The 20,181-nt window shown below is 42.1% G+C and overlaps 1 protein-coding gene across 1 annotated transcript in view; it reads left to right on the forward strand.

Moving 5' to 3' along the window:
* DTNBP1 (dystrobrevin binding protein 1) overlaps window positions 1-20,181 on the forward strand; it is a 2,114,168-nt gene that overhangs the window by 1,860,608 nt on the left and 233,379 nt on the right. The gene's annotated exons all lie outside the window — the stretch shown is intronic.

Here is a 20,181-nt window from a genome sequence, read left to right on the forward strand (position 1 = left end):
TTAACCAGCATTGAATTGTATTTGAGTACTAGTGGGTGCACTCTGTTTTTGGACCTGACATGATACTCATCCACGTTTATCGTGCCTTGCTTTAGTAAGTAACTAGGGAACAGTAATTCTTCAGTCAGTTAGAAAAATGTAGTGAGATTAGCTAAATGTAGTCTTTTCTTTATCTGTCTGAGTCTTTCCAGCTGTGCTTTTTTATATTTCCTATGACTGAAAATTTTTCCATCTGTGTTTTTTTTTATATTTCCTATGCCTGAAAATCTGGTGTTTATTGTAAATAGATATTCAGTAATTTCATGTTTTTTTTAATTTGTTTATTATTAAATATATCTAAATATGTAATTGTGGCTGATCTTTTAGAAAATATTTAACCTTTGAGAGTACTTGCTTTTATTTAGTGGCACTTTGGCTCCACGTTCTTGAAAGTCTTGCTTCTTGGTTAAACACTACCACTTGTATAAGTATTAATTTTGATAAGTGCAATTGGGTATCCTGGTAAGACCTTTAAGGTAGCTAACTTTGGGTGTTCTGGTGGCAGTAAATCTACCTTACAGTCTGGGTGAAGGTGGCAGAGTGGGTAGGCTGTGCCAGTCTTTCCTAGGTGTGTGGGAGTGTGAAAGTCAAATCTCAGAGAGTGTGTATGACAGCTACTTTGAACAGGGACACTGAGAACATTGATTTCATAGAGAGAGTGGTGTTGGACTTGGCTTGGAATACCCAGCTAAAAACTCAGCTCTATAGTGGTCAATGGGGAGTCTTATTTGGGGCTTGGAGAGAAAGCCCAACCCCAGGACTGAAGTGTGCATTCCCTGTGTGCTGTTAAGGGAAATTGCACTTGGTGCCGAGGGTTGCATCTGAAAATACTGTGTCTGTATTTTTTTCTCAGTGAATGTTCCTCACCAGTGCCAGTGGTGAGGATTGAGGCTCTTTGATCAGTGGTCCTGAGGAGGGACATCACACCTTGTTAGGGAAGAGGTATCCGGTACCGTAATTAAATTCAAACAGGGTTCTGATCTGTCCTGTTTTGTCAGAGTGGATGTCCCAGTGAAGAAAAGGCAGTAAACTAAGCATATGGTGTCAGCTCCAAGGAATCCACAAAAGGAATGTCAAGATTTCACTTAAGGCTTATTTGCTGCCTTGATGGCAATGAAACCTCCTCAACCTCATTGGTCCTGTATCCATAACAAGGCTAGGGACCCAAAGTCTTCGGACTATGATTCTGACTCTGAGGCTGTCTTTTTAGCCTATTCCTGTTAGTTGCCTTGACCTTCCAATTATGGGTCTGAAGAGGAAGAATCTGTCATTGCTTCTTTGGTGGAGCTTTCTTTCAGAGACATGGTTCTGCCCATGATGGATCACTTCAAATGGGTTGCTCCCAAGTTTCAGATGTCCAAAAATGTTGTTACAGATGGACTCTCCAAAATCTTCATCTGTCACCCTGTGTTGGCTGCTGTATTAGATAGTTTTTCGGCTGCTTCTCTGACACCAGATTCTCAACATCTTGTTCATAAGAAACCTGACAGGTTCTATAACATGCTGAATGCCTGCAAGTTCTTATAGAAGTGCCCTTCCTCTGATGCTGCAGTGATTTCTTTATCTACTGATAAGCCATGTAGGCTGTTACCTTCTTCCAAACTACTTCCTTCAGATAAGGACAGTGGGGACCTTAAGAGGATCGGGGGGAAGGTATACACTTCTGCTATTTTAGCCTTTAGGGTTATCAGTTACCAGACCCTTATGACAAGGTACATCTTTCTCCTCTTTCCCAGATTGGGAAGATTGTTTATGATATGCCTGCTGTGAGGGTAAAGCCTCAACTGTCTCCTTGCTCAGTTCCACTTCTGAGGTTGTCCGTCACTCTATCAAATGCAGCTGATGCATCTTCTAGGGCTGCTGCCTCTGGCTCTGTGATAAGGTGCTTTATGCCTTGCCTGATGATATCAAAGTAAAACTTCTGGATGGTCCCTAGGATAACCAGAATTTGTTTGGTACTTCTGTAGCCGAGCTTTTCAAAATCTTATATGATCACGGTAAGGTCATAAAAGATTTGAAGAAGATTTTCGTCTCATCTATTCCCACATGTTGAAGTAAGACAGCTTCTTTTTTTTTTTTTTTTGCATAGACTGCCAAGACAGTCTTCTAAAGGTAAGAAGGCTTTTCTGATAAGTCTACTGAAATGCCCAGGCCACAGAAACGGTCTTTCCTGACAAAGTTGCAGGCAGCTTGGGAGGGACCCTACAAGGTGGTAAGGGAGGTCAGTGATGTTAACTGCATGGTGGAACTTCTAGGCAGGAGCACTGAGTGTACCATGTTAACATTATGAAACCTTGCCATGATAGGGAGGCCCTTGTTCTGAGTATTTGCAGTGGATTACAGGAGGAGTATAAGTGAGATCTGGTGACTGATATCAATCCTCAGTGAGGCTTGGACTGACACCTCAGTGGAAGGGGTAGCAATGTCCCAGCAGCTATCTCCTTCCCAGGTTTGAGAAATCTGAGCAGTGTTACAGGAGTTTGAGGACATGTTCACTGGGAAACCAGGGTGCACCCACCTGGCGCAGCACCAGGTGGATAAAGGACCACAAAGGCCTATTAGGCAGGCCCTTTATAGGGTTCCTGAGAGAGTCAAACAGACTCTGTGGGAGGGGAGATACAGGAAATGTTGGAACTAGGGGTAATTCAGGACTCCAACATTCCCTGGGCCTCCCCAGTGGTGCTGGTGCCAAAGAAGGATGGTAGCACCAGGTTCTGTGTGGACTACAAGAAATTAAATAGTCACACAGAGTCAGATGCTTACCCCATGCCTAGGACGGATGAAGCCCTAGAGCAGCTGGGCAGGGCTAAGTATCTTACCACCACTAAGCTTACCAGGGATTACTGGCAGGTGCCCTTGACTCCCAGTACTAGAGAGAGGTCAGCCTTTGTGACTCCTTTTAGCTTGTATGAGTTCACAAAGATGCCCTTTGGGATGAAAAATGCCCCAGCGACTTTATAGAGGATGGTAGATCAGATTCTAGCAGAAGCAGGAGGGTTTGCCCTTGCTTACCTAGATGATATTGCCATCTTTTTTTTTTATTATTATTTATTTATTTTTTTATTTTAACATTTGTTGACCGGGAATGTCCGACTAGGTTCCACAGATCCTGTTTTCAGCGTAGGCCCGGGGAGAAATGCTCCAGCCATTCTTGGCAAGAGCACCTTCAGCATGTCAGGGAGGTGCTGGGCAGACTACAGAGGGCAGGGTTGACCATTAAGCCCAGCAAATGTCAAGTGGGTATGGCAGAGGTCTCCTGCCTGGGACATAGTGGGGAGTGGTAAGATCAGGCCAGAACCTGCCAAAGTGGAAGCCATTCAGGCGCAGCCTGCACCTGTTACCAAAAAGTAGGTGAGGGCATTTTTGGGGACAGCAGGGCACTCCAGAAAGTTTGTCCCCAGTTATAGTACCATAGCTGCTCTCCTCACAGACCTGACAAGGAAAAACAGGCCAGATAAGGTAGTGTGGAGCACAGCATGTGAGCAGGCATTCCAGAAGCTTAAAGAAGCTTTGGGAGGACCCCCTGTGTCAGCCAGTCCAGATTACAGCAAAGAATTTGTTGTGCAGGTAGAGGCTTCAAACATTGGGGTAGGGGCTGTACTTAGTAAGATTTTTTCAGAGGGAGAAGAGCACCCAGTGGTTTATCTCAGTCATAGGCTCCAACCCAGGGAGGAATGTTATGCAGCTGTAGAAATGGAATATCTAGCTATAGTGTAGGCACTACAGAAACTTCAGCATTATCTGTATGGAAGGAAATTCACTGTAGTTACAGATCACAATCCCCTAACATGGTTACATCGAGCCAGCCAGCAAAATGCCAAGTTGCTAAGATGGAGCCTAGGGTTGCAAGCATATGATATGTCAATGCAGCACAGCAGTGGAGTTAGCAATGCCAATGCAGATGGGCTCTCAAGAGAGGGAATGGGGTAAGGTATACCCAGATAGACACAACCCTCTCAAGCAACATTTCTCAAAGGGTCACTTGAAAAACTAACTTGAGTTCTCGGGGGGGGGGGGGATGTGAGGGCTGCCAGCCCAGCCAAATAGAATTTTGTAAATAATTCAATGTCATTGTAAATATTACTATGATCCACAGGTGTGTAACAAATGTAAGAAAACTGCGTTATATTATGAGCTTCCAAAATGCAACCACAGTGCACCCTGCTGGAAGAAAGCTGATAAATAAAGAATTTTACAATGTGTTATAAAGCCAGTTTATATCATGATAGGAGACAGGATGTTTGAGCTAGGAAATTCTTTCAATTGTTCTAAGTCAGAAATAATTACTAGGTTTTACATGTAAAATATATTTTATTGCTGTGGCTTCCTGGATTACAAAAAGAAATCTTACATTTGTTTAAGTTCTGTGAGCCTGGGAAACTTAAGTAGAAGTGTCAAGAATGATGTAATCTGAAATGACTCAGCAGTAATGTGTATTATCAATTTAAGACTTTCTCAGAGAGAAAGATTTAGCATTTTGTATCTTCTAGACCTGCAAACATCAACTCACCAGAACTCTACTTTGCTCTGTAAGTAAAGTTATTTAGATCTTAGTATTTCTCTTAGAGATAGATAGAAATATAGCCAGATTAGTCTAGCTGTTTTCTATATTTATGTCAAACTGTTCTGCAGTATTGTTTTAAAGTATTTTCCTGTGATTTCTGAACTCTCTGTTATCACTGTGTTGAATTGATGAGTAGTGTCTTGTGTTTTTATTATTTATTATTAAATATTTTAAACCTTTTAATTGTAGCTGGTTTGTGAGTAGAGATATTTAAACTCTTAAGAGTACTTGCACATATTTGGTGATACTGTATAAGCCACTCCTAAATAGCCTTCAAGTCTCAGTAACACTTACCAATTAGATAATAACACTGCACAGTAGAATTGGACACCCTTTGGGAAGGGCCTTATTAGTAGCTGATAAGTATTTGTTGGCACTGATTTCTACCTTATAGTCTGGGCAGAAAGATCCATAGCTGGAGAACCTGTGCCAGCCTTCCCCAGGAGTGTCTGTGTGATTGTATATAACTCATATCTCAAAGTGTGTGTGTGTCAGCTACTTGAGCAGGGACATGAAGCACTGGTTGGACAGAGATGGTGCTGGAGGTTTTGGCTTGACCACTCGGCTGAGATCTGTACCCTATAGCTGTACCAGAGGGGAAACTTATTGGGGATCTGGAAAGAAAAGGAGAAACCAGCCCCAGACTGACTGTGATCTCTGTGTGCTCTTAAGGGAAATTGTACTTTACTGTGTGTGTACTTGTTATCCTCCCAATGTGGACGTCCCTTACTGGTGTTAGTGGTGAGGATTGTGGCTCCTTGATTACTGTGCCAGTGCACGGGCGTCACACACACTTTCATATAATTTCCAAAATATTTGTAATACCGCTACAGGATCTCTTGTTACCATCCTTGTTATTGACTTCCTAAATTTGGTGACAGCCCTTTCTACTTTCTGTTGCCTGAGTTGGTGTGCTAAACGTTTTTGTGCTCTAGTGCTATTGTCAAAAAGTAATTGCTTAACTGCAATCTTTCTAAACTCAAGTATATTATTGAGGTAATCCCTTATTTTCTGCTTAGCATTTTGCAGTTGATCCTCCTCTTGTTCTGTGACATTCCCCATAATCTGCAATACTTTAACATTTGTCAGTCCCTCTAATTCTTGCAGCTACTTAGCTGTAGCTCCCTTTGTTTTATTTCTACCCTGTTTTTTAAACTCCACCTTAATTTTATTCCACACCTTAGCTATATTTTAATAAGTAATTTACATCCTCTCGAATAGCTCTTGAATAATCTCCACTACCCATTCCTTAAATTCCACTGTTCTCAACAGATAGGTGGGAAGGCACCAGTGTCTTGTTTTTATTTCGTTACCCTGTGTTTTTATTTAAGTTATTATTGGCACATGATCTGAAATAGTTATTGGGCGTGTATCAAGACTTTCAGTTAAATGCACATGTTCCTGTGAAATGTAGATTCTCTCTAGCCTAGCCGAGTTTTTATATCTTGGGGATAATATGCAAATTCACGCCTAACTCCTTTTATTAAATTCACATTTTCCATGCAAATATTTTCATAAATTTCTTCACAAATCTACCCCCGCTTTGTTATACTTTTCTTTCTGAGCTCGCCAGACACATCTTCACTGCTGCAAATCAAATTCTAGTTCCCACCTATAAGTAATATTCCTTGCTGAAAACTGATTATTTCTCCCAGAATTTTATTAAGCTCCATTATAGTAGTTTTGGGTGGAATATAAATACATGCCAGTGTATTCCTCTTCCCTTGCCAGTAGCCCCTTAGCATTACAAATCTGCCATTGTTATCTTTTTTATTCTCTTCTATCACTGTTAGAGCTCTTCTTGCAATTAATGTAAGTGCTCCTGTTTTCCTTTGTCCCAGATATTTAGCTGAGTAACCATCCTGAAAAACTGTCTTTATCAAATTCAGATGTTTATTTCTTTCCAAGTATGTCTCCTGCAATATAGCTTATTTGCACTCTACATTTTTAATATAGTTCACTATTCTTTCTTCTAGCTATTTATTTGTGAGACCATTGACATTTAAAGACATTACAGAAAGCATCATCATATCAAAAAGTTATTATTCACACCTTTTATGTATAACACCTTTTTTGTTAAATGTCTAGTTTCAGCTTTTGTGTTACATGCATGCACTGTTTGGCAGGTTGAACTTTTATATAGTTGTTTCTTGTCATATCCATTTGAGCCTATGTCACATTTTACAAAACTTTTTGTTTTAAATCCCTCAAAACAAAATAAACCCCCAATACCCTCAAAACCTATTAATTTAATACTAACACACAAAACTATGTACATTTTCAAATATTGAAGTTTTACCCTCCTAATAGGAACAAATGTCCCAAACTGACAGCCAAACTCATAGACTTGAGTTAACCTAAAATAAAGGTTATCCATGCTAAGACACATGGGTGCAGCCTGTGCTTCTACTAAGTGGTAACTGGTTTTGTCTTATCTTGATAGCTCTCCCAGCTAGGAAAATCCCTGAATGCTTTCAGAGAACATTATCTCCTAGGCAGTTTCTCGTTTCCCCAGCCAATCACTGCACCAGACTATAACCAGTTTCTCTTTATATGATTGTTTCCATGGAGACATGAGAACTAGACAGCCAATTTTTCATTATCAGACTGTCTCCATGGAGACATGAGGGCCACATACAGAATTGTGACTAAGCTTACAGTCACAATAAGCTAATAGTTAATAGTTAAGCTAGAAAAAAGCCTCGTAATATTCATTATACTTTTTCATTTACTTGCTTTGTCTTAAAACTTGTTAAATCAATCTAAGGACCTTAATTCAGTCATTCTGCTATGCAAGAATGAGAAAAAGCACATACATTTTTCTTTTGTCGTGCTCTTTTTAACTGGGCTTTTTTTTGTTTTGTTTTTTTTTTTTTACACATTGCATTGCCTACATTTCTTAAAACTGAACAAGAAGAGAGAGAGAAGGGAGAAGGAAAGGGAAAAATGAACAGCAGCACCTATTTGCAATCCCCCTTACACTTAAAAATAGCTAAGAAAATATTACTTTATACCATGCAAAGAAAACCATAAATCACAAAAGTAGCACTATTAAGAAAACAAGTTTTTCTTTACTTACAGTTAGCTTTCTCCCTTCTCTTCCCCTGCCCAAAGCATTTTTCCAAACATTAATAACATGAAGTAGGGCATATGCTTTAGAGTCTCTCACAAGTCCAACAAATTCTGAAAAATTGCAGTATTTCCAGATTTTCCACATTCTGTCATATTTCACAAATATAATTATTGCATTGTAATCCCACATTAAGGTACTGGTTTTATTACTCTTCATCTCAATCTCCAAAATATTGTTAATGCTTCATTTCCAACATACTCTCCCTTCTTCTAATCAACTCTTGTGCTCCTTTCCTTCACTCCAACATTTTCCATTGAAACAGTGGAAAATGTTTCACAGGTACAGTCTCTCTGTGGTCTTTATTACCAGAAGAACAAGTAGCAGAATCTCCTTCTGTTTCACAGTTCACTTTTTCTTGGACAAACATGTGAATTTCCTACTTAGCATGTACTTCATCAAAAAATGATTTTGTCCCTCCAGGGAAGAATACCTTGAAGACAGCTGTGTACAGCAGATTGAATCTCAAACCTGAGTTCCAGCATTCCTTGAGTAGTAGAATGAATTTACTCCTTTTCTGCCTGGTGTACAATAAATAATCATTCACTAACACTCTGCTGCCTCCCACTTTTAGTATTTTGTCCTTCCGCCAGTTTTGTCAGAATTGACTCCTCCTGCTGGTAGGATTGCATCTTTACTATTAAAGGTTTAGGTTGCTTTCTCATAGCCAGGTTTTGAGCATACACACAATGTGCCCTTTCAACTAACAACACCTGCTGTGGAATACCAATCCAGTTGCTTATTTGTGCTTTCATAAAATTAATGGAGTCTGTTCCTTCCTGCTTCTCTGGTATAGCTGAAAATCTCAGACATCTCTTCCTGAGCAGTCTCATGTTCAGCAAGTATTTTCTTCATTTTAACCTCTGATTTTTGCAGCTTTGTCACCTCAGCTGAATACCTGTTTAAAGCTTCTTCCATTTCCAGCCTCTTGTTTGTGTTGATATACTCCATCAGTGTTTCATTTATATTAACCAGGTCTGTGTGCAGTTGTATTATATCTTCCTGTAGGTTACTGGAAGTCATTTATGGAGGATGCACTGCTTTTTGCTAAACAGCTGCAAACCTTCTCCAGTCAGTGTTTCTTCCTCACATGTTGTAGCTGATTTTTTTTCCAGGTGCTCTGTATTCTGTTTTTTTTTCCTGGCATCCACGCAGTTCACTTGCAAGCGAGTTACTGAAATTTACCCATAAACACAAAAGTCTGCTGGTCTTCTCTGTTGAGTTTCTGTTTTCACACTGGGAGAGCTAGAGTTAAGCTTTTACTCAGTGTGCAGCCATCTTGGAAGTCCCAAGAATCAATGTCTTAAGTTCCTTGCTAAAGACATGATGGGGGGAACCTCCCACTCTGAATGGCAGCCATCTGGGAAGAAAAAGGCCAAGAAACCTAGGCTGGAATCTTCTGTTTTACAGCCTCCACTGAACATCCTTCCTGAGGCGAGTGATACTGCAGAGGTTCACCCAGCTTTATTGTTGTATTCTTCTGCCAAGACTGGGTTGGAGGCCAGCTGGGATCCGACCTTAGGGACATCTGAGGAGACATTGCAGACATCTGCTTCAGACATTCAGGGGAAACTGAAGCTGATTGTCTCCGAGGGACCTGGGGGTCCCCAAATTTTACTGAGAAAAGAAGTCCCTACTAGGATTATTGAATGATGTCCAGGGTCGGAGCCTTCCAGATTTTTTAAGGCAATGTCCCCTTAAAGAAAATGCAGGAAACTGAATATATTTCCTCAGCTCCTAAGGACTAAGGATCCACAGAGTGAATGGCAGTCCTTTACTCAGAGGTTTAGTGCTCTGATGGCTTTAAAACTTCCTCAGGGAGTTTCTGTTCCAGCCCTCCCCTTGGTCTTCTACCCCGCTTAAGAGACCCAGAGAACAGGATTCAGCTGAGGAGGAGGCAGATTCAGATGAGGAATCCCTTGCTTACTCCTCCCAGATTCCCTCTTCTTTGGATTATGGATCAGAGGAAAAGGAATCTGCCAGTCCTGATACTCCCTTTAAAGAGATTTGTTTTGGGGACACTATGTCTAGGATGATGGATTTATTTAAATGGGATTGTGCTCAAGTTTCTGAGATATCAGCTAGTGCAGATTGATTCTCCCAGACCTTCTGCTGTCCCCCCTGTTTTGACTGCTCTGTTGGATGCCTTTTCTAATGCCTCAGTGGCTCCAGATTCTCAGACCCCTGCCCCCAGGAAACCTGATACTTGCTATACTGTAAATTATTGTACAAGTGTCCTTCTGTTGACCCCTCGATGGTATCAGCAGCTTCTGACAAACCTTCTCAATTGCTTTCTTTTCCTAAGTTACTGCCTTCTGATAAAGATAGTGGAGCAGTGGAAAGACTAGGCAAAAAAGTCTATACTTCTGCTACCTTGGCTTTTAGGGATGTTAATTATCAAACCAATATGTCCATGTACTTGTCTGTACTCTTCCCGGCCTGTCAGGTGATTAATGATCTTCCAGAGTCCAAAGGTAAAATATCCGCCCTTTCCGTTTTTGGGACCTCCTCCCAGATGGCTCATCATTCCATCAGGTGTAGTTATGATGCAACAGATGTTTCTTCTAGAGCTGCTGCTTTTGGGTCAGTGATGAGGAGGTATTCTTGGCTTTGGCTTCAACCTTTGCCTGATGATATTAAGGCTAAGTTGATGGATGCCCCTCTAGATAATGAACACTTGTTTGGTGAAGCTGCTGCTGATTTAAGTCCCTTCAGGATAAGGGCAAGGCTTTACAGGAACTTAAACGTGTTTGTTTCTCTTGTGCCTAAATTTCAGAGAAATTACCCCAATTAGCCAGCCTTTCTACATAGGCAATCTCGCCCTCCTTCTAGGGGTAAAAAAGGGTGGCAAGTGGGCTCCTCATTTGAAGGCTATTCAGACTTCTGTGCCTCAGAAGGCTCCTTTTCCTGATAAACCAGGTGCCGTCTGACTATCCTATTCCTCCCAGCCACTTTCCTCTTTTTCTTTGCCTGTCTCTCTCTCTTCCAGTTTGGGTAACGATTACTCAGGATTCCTGGGTTCTATCCATTATCCATCAGGGGTATTTCATGGTCTGGAAATCTCTTCCCCCTTTTGTGGGAATTCCTCAGCCCCCTCATGAACAGCTCTCCTTCTATCTAGGGGTACTTCAAGATCTTTTAATTAAGGGTGCTATTCAAGAGGTGCGTGCCACACTAGGGAGAGGGTTTTACTCCAGGATGTTTCTAGTGCCTAGGAAAGAGGGTACCTGGAGACCAATTCTAGACCTCTCTCATCTAAACACTTTTCTGATGGTGCCGTCTTTTTGAATCTTGTCCCTTGAGACTTTGCATCCTCTTTTGCTTCCTCAGGCTTATATGGTGTCTCTGGATCTCAAAGCTGCTTATCTCCATATCCCTTGTTCACCCCCTTTACAGGAAGTTTTTATGTTTCTTTGTTGCTTCCTAGCATTTTCAGTTCTCTGCTTTTTCCTCTGGTCTTTCTACTGCCCTAAGGGTATTCACCAAAAGCCTCACATCTGTGATTCCTTTTGCAGTCTTCACGAATTCCAAGTCTTTATTTATTCGGACGCCGGCCTGTTTCAGACATCCGCTCCAGAGATCTTGTTGCCAAATCTTCATTTTGCCATTTCCCATCTGTAAAGCCTGGGTTGACAATAAACTTTAAAAAGTCTATTTTGACTCCTTCTCAGGACCATGTTTTTTCTGGGGTACAGGATCCAGACTGTGCCTATGCTGGCATCCCTGCCCTCCCCCCAAGGCCTTAACTCTCATATCCTTTTTTCAGACCCTTCTTCTTCTGGCCTCTACAACAGCCAGTGAATTTCTGAGAGCTCTGGGGTTCATGGCCTCCACCATTTCCATGCTCCTTCTGACCAAACTACACATGAGAATGTTTCAGTGGTTTCTGAAGTTAGATTGACTTTAACATGCATAGCCCCTAGAATTTGTAAATGTTCTTCTTGTTTCACTGTTGCAGTCATCACACTTGGATTATCTGCCTGCAGGTAGCCCTCAGTCGGCCTGAATACCAGAGTCTTGGGATTTCTGTGTCGGATGCTGTCGCCTCTTCTATGACATCAGGGGTATAAAACATGTAGCCGATGCCATTACATCAGCTTTTCTTGCCACACGGGAGCCCGAAGCAGAAGCAGTTCACAAGTGCCGGTTGGCCTCTACCTGAAATTTTCGTTTTTCGAGTTTCAAACCTGAAGCCTTCTGAAGCTAGGTACCCCATTGGGGATTCTTTTTTATTGATCTAACCGATGTCAGAAAAAGTTAACAATTGTCTTGCCTGTGGAAAGCAAATACTTCACAGAGATTTTCATTCTTACTGCATCACCTGTTTAGGCGTAGACCACAATGTCCCTCGCTGTCGGTTTTGTGCCTTGTTTAACGCCCAAACTATTCGTCGTCGGGCTATCTTTGTTGCTAAATTCTTTTGCTCTCGTTCTCCGTATTCCAAAATGGCTTCGGTAAGCCATCTGACTACCGATCTTCTGAAAAAACGTAAGGATAAAGACAGAGACAGACCGCATAGATCCAAAACTGCCGCTGATGCTTCCATTAAGCTAGTCGCCAGTACTCAGTGAGGCACCTTCGCAGCCCCTGATACCCGCTTCTACAGATTCGCAGGCCTCTGCTGAGATCCATTCGGAGTCCGGTATGCAGTGAGATGCTTCTTTGATTATGGAACCTGCGGATGTCTCTACCTTGAATGGGTCCGGAACTGCTGTGCAGGCACCGGCTTTTGAGGGTGTATTCCAACCTTCCGATGTTCGTATTAAACCGAATACTTCATTTCATACTAAAACGACTGAGTTTCTCAGGCTCGGAGTTCGCACTACACGTAGAAAACTGACGACCAAAGCCCATGCTCAAGCCACAGAAACAAATGCTTAGAATGGCTGAAGACCTTATAACTCTAATTAGGGGAAGCCAGCCTTCCCCCTCTAAAAGACAAAGAATTGATTTCCCTTCTGATTCAACAGACCATGAGTCCGATGACTCTGATCCCTCTGATTACAAGGACATACCCTTATCTACCTATGAGGATTCAGATGCAGAAGATTCCATTCCCTCTGCCTCCCCTCCAGAGGACTTTTCTTTTGGTGAAACCTTGCATACCTTAAGAGAGAATTTCTGCTGGAAATGCCAGGACTGCCCACAGTCCAAAAAGAGACTCAGAGAATTTTTAGACTTGCCTCAACACAGGCCTCTAGCTATACCCCCTGTACTGGATATTGTAGATGATGTTTTCATGGAATCCAGTCTTACTCCTGATACTTTACCACCAGCTCCTAGAAAGCCTGACAGGTACTACAGGGTACCTGACTCTCACAAATTTCTCTTTAAGAATCACACTGCGGATCCAGAGACCATTTCCCAGGGACCTAAAGGTATTAAGGCTACTACAGCCAAAAATCCTTCCCCTTCGGACAGGGATTCGAGGGCTTTGGACAGATGGGGCAAGAAGGTATATACCTCTGCAACTCTTGCCATCAGGGCATTAAATTGCCAGTTTCACATGTTAAAGTACCAGCAGCATATTATGGAACTAATTAAACAAAAAATGTTGCTTCCAGATTTTGCAGAAAATAAAGATTTACAAGAGTTAATGCATTCTGCAAACCAAGTCAGTAAACATACTTTGTAGTGTGGTTTTGATGCCTTAGAAACATCTTGCAGGGCTGCTGTCGCTGGGTCTGTACTGAGAAGGCATGCCTGGCTGAAGGAACAAATCTTGCCAGACCATGTCTAAAAGCAAAATTACTAGATGCTCCATTAAACCAGGAATGTTTGTTTGGCACAAAAAGCAGAAGAGGTTCTTAAAAAGATGGAGGAAAAAGCTAAATCTATGCAAACTGTTAAAGATTTCTTATAGGTACAGCCACCTAGATTCAGTAGGCATTGGCCTTCAAAAAACTGGTCATTTCCAGTCCCTACTAGGTCTTTTCAGTTCAAACCCAGGGGCAACAGACCACCAATGCTACAGTCTCGGGGTACACAGAGATCTAAACAGTGGAGTGCTGCCCCCTAAAAAACAGGGAGTGATAATCTACCCCCTTATGGAAAAAATTCACAATGACTTGTCTATCATCCTTCCCAGCCATGCCCAAGTACTTGTACCCCTAGGAGGAAAACTCGCCCTGCATGCAAAAAACTGGATGTCCATTACCCAGGACCAATGGGTCCTAAATATTTTATCCCAGGGATACAGATTCTACTTCCACTCACTGCCAACCCCAAGCGGGTTGCCAAACCTTCCTCCAAACCAGTGGGCAGAGGCTCAAAAGCAAGTACTTTCTCTTCTCAGTATCAGGGCTATTCAACCTGTTCCAGTAGAGCAAAGAGGACAGGGTTTCTACTCCAGACTGTTCCTGGTGCCCAGAAAAGAGGGCTCTTGGCATGCTATCCTGGACCTGTCCATTCTCAACACCTTCCTGGTCGTCCCAAAATTAAAAATGCTTACACTACAACAGCTGCTTCCTATGCTAGCCAAGGACTCCTGGCTAGTCACCCCAGACCTAAAAGAAGCTTATCTGCACATCCGCATAAGGGCATCTTGCAGGAAATATCTACGTTTCAGGGCAGGCTGTATGCACTATCAGTTCTCTGTACTTCCCTCTTCTGTGCCCAGGGTATTCACAAAGTGCCTGGCTCCAGCCATTGCATACTGCAGGCAGAGAAAAATTCAAATTTATCCATACTTGGACGATTGTCTGATTCACGCGGACAGTCAGGAATTGCTACTTCTGCACCTGGCATTTGTAAAGAGACTTCAACCTTCTCTGGGGTACACCATCAACGAAAAGAAATCACATCTGGTACCCAGCCAAAAGATTGTATTCCTGGGAGCAAGCTTGAACACAACTTTCCAGATGGCATTCCTTACTTCAGAAAAGCAGGTTTATTTGACAAACTACTTCAAACTAATGGCCACCAGAACCCAGCTATTTGCAAGAAAAATACTGCAAGCCCTAGGGTTCATGGCCTTGTGCATTCTACTAATTCCATATGCAAGACTGCATATGAGGAAACTTCATTGGTACTTAAAAAGTCTGTGGTGCCAACATTCTCAGGACCTGGAAACAATTATTCATATCATTCCTTGTCTAAGGGCAGAGTTCCTTTGATGGGCAGAGGCTTGCAACCACAACAAGGAACTCCCTTTCACTCAATCCCTCGCCGCCCAAACCCTGACAAACAGACACATCAGACTATACATGGGGGGCTCACATGGCTGGCAGATGCATTCGAGGCAAATGGAGCCCAGGACAAAATCACCTACATATCAATCAAAAAGAAATGTTAGCTGTACAGAATGCTCTGACAGCCTTCAAAAACCTTATCCTTCCAGGACAACTCTTGATAAAGACAGACAACACCACAGTTATGTGACACACAAACAAGCAGGGGGGATCTCATTCCTACCCACTGTGAAGGTTAGCCATGGCCCTGTGGAACACAGCCTTGAGCAACCAAGTACACCTGCAAGCTCAATTCCTGCCAGGCAAACAAAATTCACTAACAGATGACTTAAGTAGAAATCTACTGGATCACATGAGTGGAAACTGGAACCCAACTCATTCAAACTTCTAACCCATAGGTGGGGGACACCAGAGGTGGACCTCTTTTATGCCTTTCCCCCTCTGCCCCTCCTCTCAAAAGTACCACTCAAGATCAAGCAGGACAAACCAAGGACAATCCTTATTGCACTGGACTGCCCCGCCAGCACTGGTACCCACTCCTACGCATCAGACCCCCTCCCTGCTGTCCCAGCAGGAGGGACAGATTTTGCATCCTCAGCTTCAAACCCTGAACCTTGCAGCCTGGCTTATTCCCTGAATACACCACCAGCAACCCTCAGCAAACAGGTGCTGGATGTCATCCTTGAGGCCAGAAGGCCTAGTACTAGGAAATCCTATTCAGAAAAATGGAAAAGATACTGTTCTTGGAGCCAGTATCAAGAAAAGGACACAGCCGTGCCCAGCTTACCTCAAATCCTAGATTACCTAGCAGAGCTCCTCCACAAAGGCCTATCCTTCTCTTCTATTAAGATTCATGCCTGGGCCATCTCAGCTCATTATAATACTAAGCCACCTGTCTTTTCTCACCCTCTGGTCAAACAGTTCCTGAGAGGAGCTAACAATTTAAGACCCCCAAGGATAACTGCAACAGTGAATACACTCGAACATCTACATTTATGGTAAGTGTACACAACTGTACTTTACTCTTCTGTCTTGTCTCAAGAAGGAACTTAAGTGGTGGATTCAGCAATTGTCTCTAAATCCAGGGCTCCCTTTTCATCCCCCTCTTCCCTCTTAGGAGTTGTCCACAGACGCTTCAGACATGGGATAGGGAGCAGCTTTTGGCTCCCTAAAGGTGCAGGGTGTTTGATCACCTCTTCCTCAGAAACAACACATCATTGTCAAAGGGATGAGAGCTCTTCTGCTGGCTCTTCAGGCTTTTCATCCTCTCTACTCCCTGGGACCTATCAAGGTGTTTACAGACAATACCATTGTGATGTGGTACGTAAATAAACGGGGGGGGGGATCTTATCTTCTTTGCCGTTTGGCCCTCTTGATGTGGGAACTTGCTATCCAGTATCGAGTGACTCTTCAGGCAGTTTAATATTGTGGCAGACACACTGAAAAGATCCTTAAATCAATCCCATGAACTGATGCTTCACAGGGATGTGTTTCTGGACATTGTTCACCTGGGTGGTACTCATCAAATAGATTTTTTTGCCTCCTCCATAACTGACAACTTTCTCTTTTTTGTGCCATTGTCCCAGGTCATCTAATTTTGAAGGTGGGCTTCCTATCTTTTTTTGGAAGGGGATGTTTCTTTATAATTTACCTCCCATCCCCCTCTTACCAAAAGTCCTATTCAAAATTCAACAGTATGCTTCCAAAATCTTGTTCGTGACTTCCTTTTGCCCGAGACAGCATTGGTTCCCCTCTTCTTCTGCGTTTAGCCAAGGGCAGTCATCACAAGTTACCTCTCAGGGTGGACATACTCACACAAGACAAGGGCACTGTGGATGATAGGATTTTGATTCCACATAGACACCTTTTTTTCTGGGGACATGCTTAGGGTCCTGCAGGAGGCCAGGAAACCCAATACTAGGAAATCATACTTATCCAAGTGGAACAAGTTTTGGATTTCGTGTCTTTCTCATAACCTGGATCCACTTTCGGTGGATGTTCCTTTGGGTTCTCTATTATATGTGTGAATTGCTCAATGCTGGTTTGGCTTATTCTTCTGTTAAGGCCCACTTATCAGCTATCTCTGCTTGTCTGCCTTTATGTCATCCTTTAGCTTCTAGATTTGAAGCAAAACAATTTTTTAAAGGCATCCTTCATATTAGGCCTACCAGGAATCCTGTTCCTCCTCCCTGGGATCTTAATTTTGTTTTGGAAAAATTGACTAGGGCTCCTTTTGAGCCTGCATTTCAGTTTCCTTGCAACATTGCTCTTGGAAGACTGTGCTTTTGTTAGCCCTTACTTCCGTCCGATGGGTGTCTGAGCTTCAAGCACTTATGGCTTGTCCTCCTTTTTTTGGTGTTTCATAAGGACAGGGTGTCCTTGCATACTAATCCTACTTTTGTGTCCAAGGTGGTGAATGAGTTGTCCCTTAATCAGTTTATTAATTTGCCCAATTTTTCTCTTCTCCGCAGTATGCCAGTGAGGAGGTGCTGCACATGTTGGATGTCCATAGACAACTCAGATTTTATTTGGATAAGACTAAGACTATTAGAAAATCTGATCAGCTCCGTTTCCTTTCATCCTAGGTCTTTTGCTTTACAGATCCAAGATGAAATAGGATTAGTGGTGTCCAAGCAGACTATTTCTTTTTGTTATTCCTTTCATGGTAAGAGCCTTCCTTATTCTTTTAAGGCTTATTCTATTAGGGCTGTGGCTTCTTCTGGTGCCTTTTTCAAGCTTTTGGATACTAACTGTATTCTTGAGGCAGCTACCTGGACTTCTATGCATACATTTATTAAGCACTACAAGTTGGATGGAATTTTCACAGCTAGAGATGGTTTTGCTAGGACCATCCTTCATGGCTTCCTAGAGGCTCTGCTGGTTCTTCCTCCTCCCTCTCTTCTTCCTGAGCTTTGCAACTATCCGTAGTGTAACAGTAGATGTCCTTCTCTTCACTGTTGCAGTATTCACTCCTTGTCTCCACCCCCTGGTTCATTTTTCTTCTGGATGTACAGATTACCTTTCCATTCCTTGGACTGGCATTCCTTCTTGGGCTCTTAGTAATGAGGATGGTATGGCTGGACATCACCTTTATGCCCTACGTTATGCAATGTTTTGGTATACTGGCCAGACATTGGGCCAACCTTGGCAGGGGATCCTTAATGTAAAGAATACTGCAGTAGTGAAGAGAGGGGCATCTACCGTTGTGGTAAAGATTTTACACAACTGTACTATGTCCTTCTTTTCACTGTTGCAGTATTCACTCCCTCCCTCCTGTACCCCTTTTTGTCTTTCTTTTGCATGGGTGTTATTTTCGTACTGACCAAAGAGGTTCCTGTCTTTCTCTTCCTTCATTCCTTTTTATGGCTGTACATGTTCTCCTTGAACATTTTAGTTCTGAGTTGGGATACGTGTATCACCTTTATCTCCTACGCTTGCACGGAGAGCATACATCTGACATATGATGCTCCTTAGGTAAGAATTTGGTATACTGACGGACTTTTGGCTGTCCTTGGCAGAAGATCCCAGAGGTGATAAATACTGCAAAATTGAAAAGAACATCAACTGTTATGGTAAGAATTTACACAACTGTATTTCTACTTAACACTTGTCTTTTTTTTCATAATTATGTTGCTTGTATGTGTGTGTGTGGGTGTTTGTGTGTGTGCATATATATATATATATATATATATATATATATATATATATGGGTGCACTTCACTATCTCGAAATACGGAAATCTCAAATTTCAGTATCTCGAGACTAAAATATCGAAAGCCCAGTTGCGCGAAAGTCCACATAACCAAATCTGGAAATGTGGAATCAGCGGTTGTGGTGGTGCACTGTGTTAATGGATAGCTGAAGATTCACATAAGTGTTTATATTTTAAGGGTTTTGGGTAGGGATTTTAGTGTATGTTAGTGTGCTGGGAAGTTGTAGGTGTATGTTACGGTATGTAGGTAAGAGTGTGAGTGTGTAAGTGTTGAGAATGGTGATATTTGTACGTATGCGATGTGTGTTTGTGCGAGGGGAATGCAGTGTGTGTAGTGGTGGGTTTAGTGTCTTTGTCTTTTTAGTGCGACCTTGGAGTTAGTGTATATAAGTAGCAAGGGTGTGGGGGGGTGCAGGGGGGGCTTGCCCCCTGCTTATATGTAGGGTAGATTCATGTATTTGTGTTGTATTTGTGTGTGTTTTGTTTATTGTAGTGTGGGGAGGAAGGTGTATGTTTGTTTGTGTGGTGGAGGGTGTATTTAAAAGTCGCGATTTTGAATTTCGCACTTCTGGAGTTTCGGTATTTTGAATTTTCGGCTGTATAGTCTCGAGATACTGAAATTTGAGATTTCAGTAGTTTGAGATTATAAAGTGAATCCACACACATATATATATATATATATATATATGTGTGTGTGTGTGTGTCTGTGTGTATGTATGTATATATGTATACACAAAGACACACACACGCACACAGTGGATATAAAAAGTGTACACACCCTGTTAAAATGCCAGGTTGTTGTGATATAAAAAAATGAGACCACAGTAAATCATTTCAAAACTTTTCCCACCATTAATATGACCTATAACCTGTACAATTCAATTGAAAAACAAACAAATCTCTTAGTGGAAAAAATATAAAAAATAAAAAACATACAATAAGCCGGTTGCATAAGTGTGCACACCCTTAAACTAATACTTTGTTGAAGCACCTTTTGATTTAATTACAGCATTCAGTCTTCTTGGGTACACACCTGCCATTAATTAAAGAGACTCTGATTAACCCCAAATAAAGTTCAGCTGTCCTTATAGGATTTTCCTGACATTTACTCAGTTGCCTGCTACAGCAAAAGCCATGGTTCGGAGAGAGCTTGCAATCAAAGGGATCTCATTGTTGAAAGGTATCGGTCAGGAAAAGGGTACAAAACAAAATTCCACAGCATTGGATATATCATGGAACACAGTGAAGACAGTCATCAAAAAGTGGAGAAAATGTGAGACAACAGTGATGTTGCAAAGAACTGGACATCCCTCCAAAACTGATGAAAAGACAAGACAAGAGCTGGTCAGCGAGCCTGCCAAGAGACCTACAGCAACACTGAAGGAGCTGCAGGAATTTCTGGCAAGTACTGGTTGTGTACTACATGTGACAACAGTCTCCCGTATTTTCCTTATGTCTGGACCATGGGGGTAGGATCGCAAGATGGAAGCCTTTTCTTACACAGAAAAACATCCAGGCCCAGCTGAAATTTGCAGAACAATACATC

The sequence above is a fragment of the Protopterus annectens genome, chromosome 3.part0 (genome assembly GCF_019279795.1).
Source record: "Protopterus annectens isolate FY-2018-M chromosome 3.part0, PAN1.0, whole genome shotgun sequence".
Taxonomy (NCBI): Eukaryota; Metazoa; Chordata; order Ceratodontiformes; family Protopteridae; genus Protopterus; species Protopterus annectens.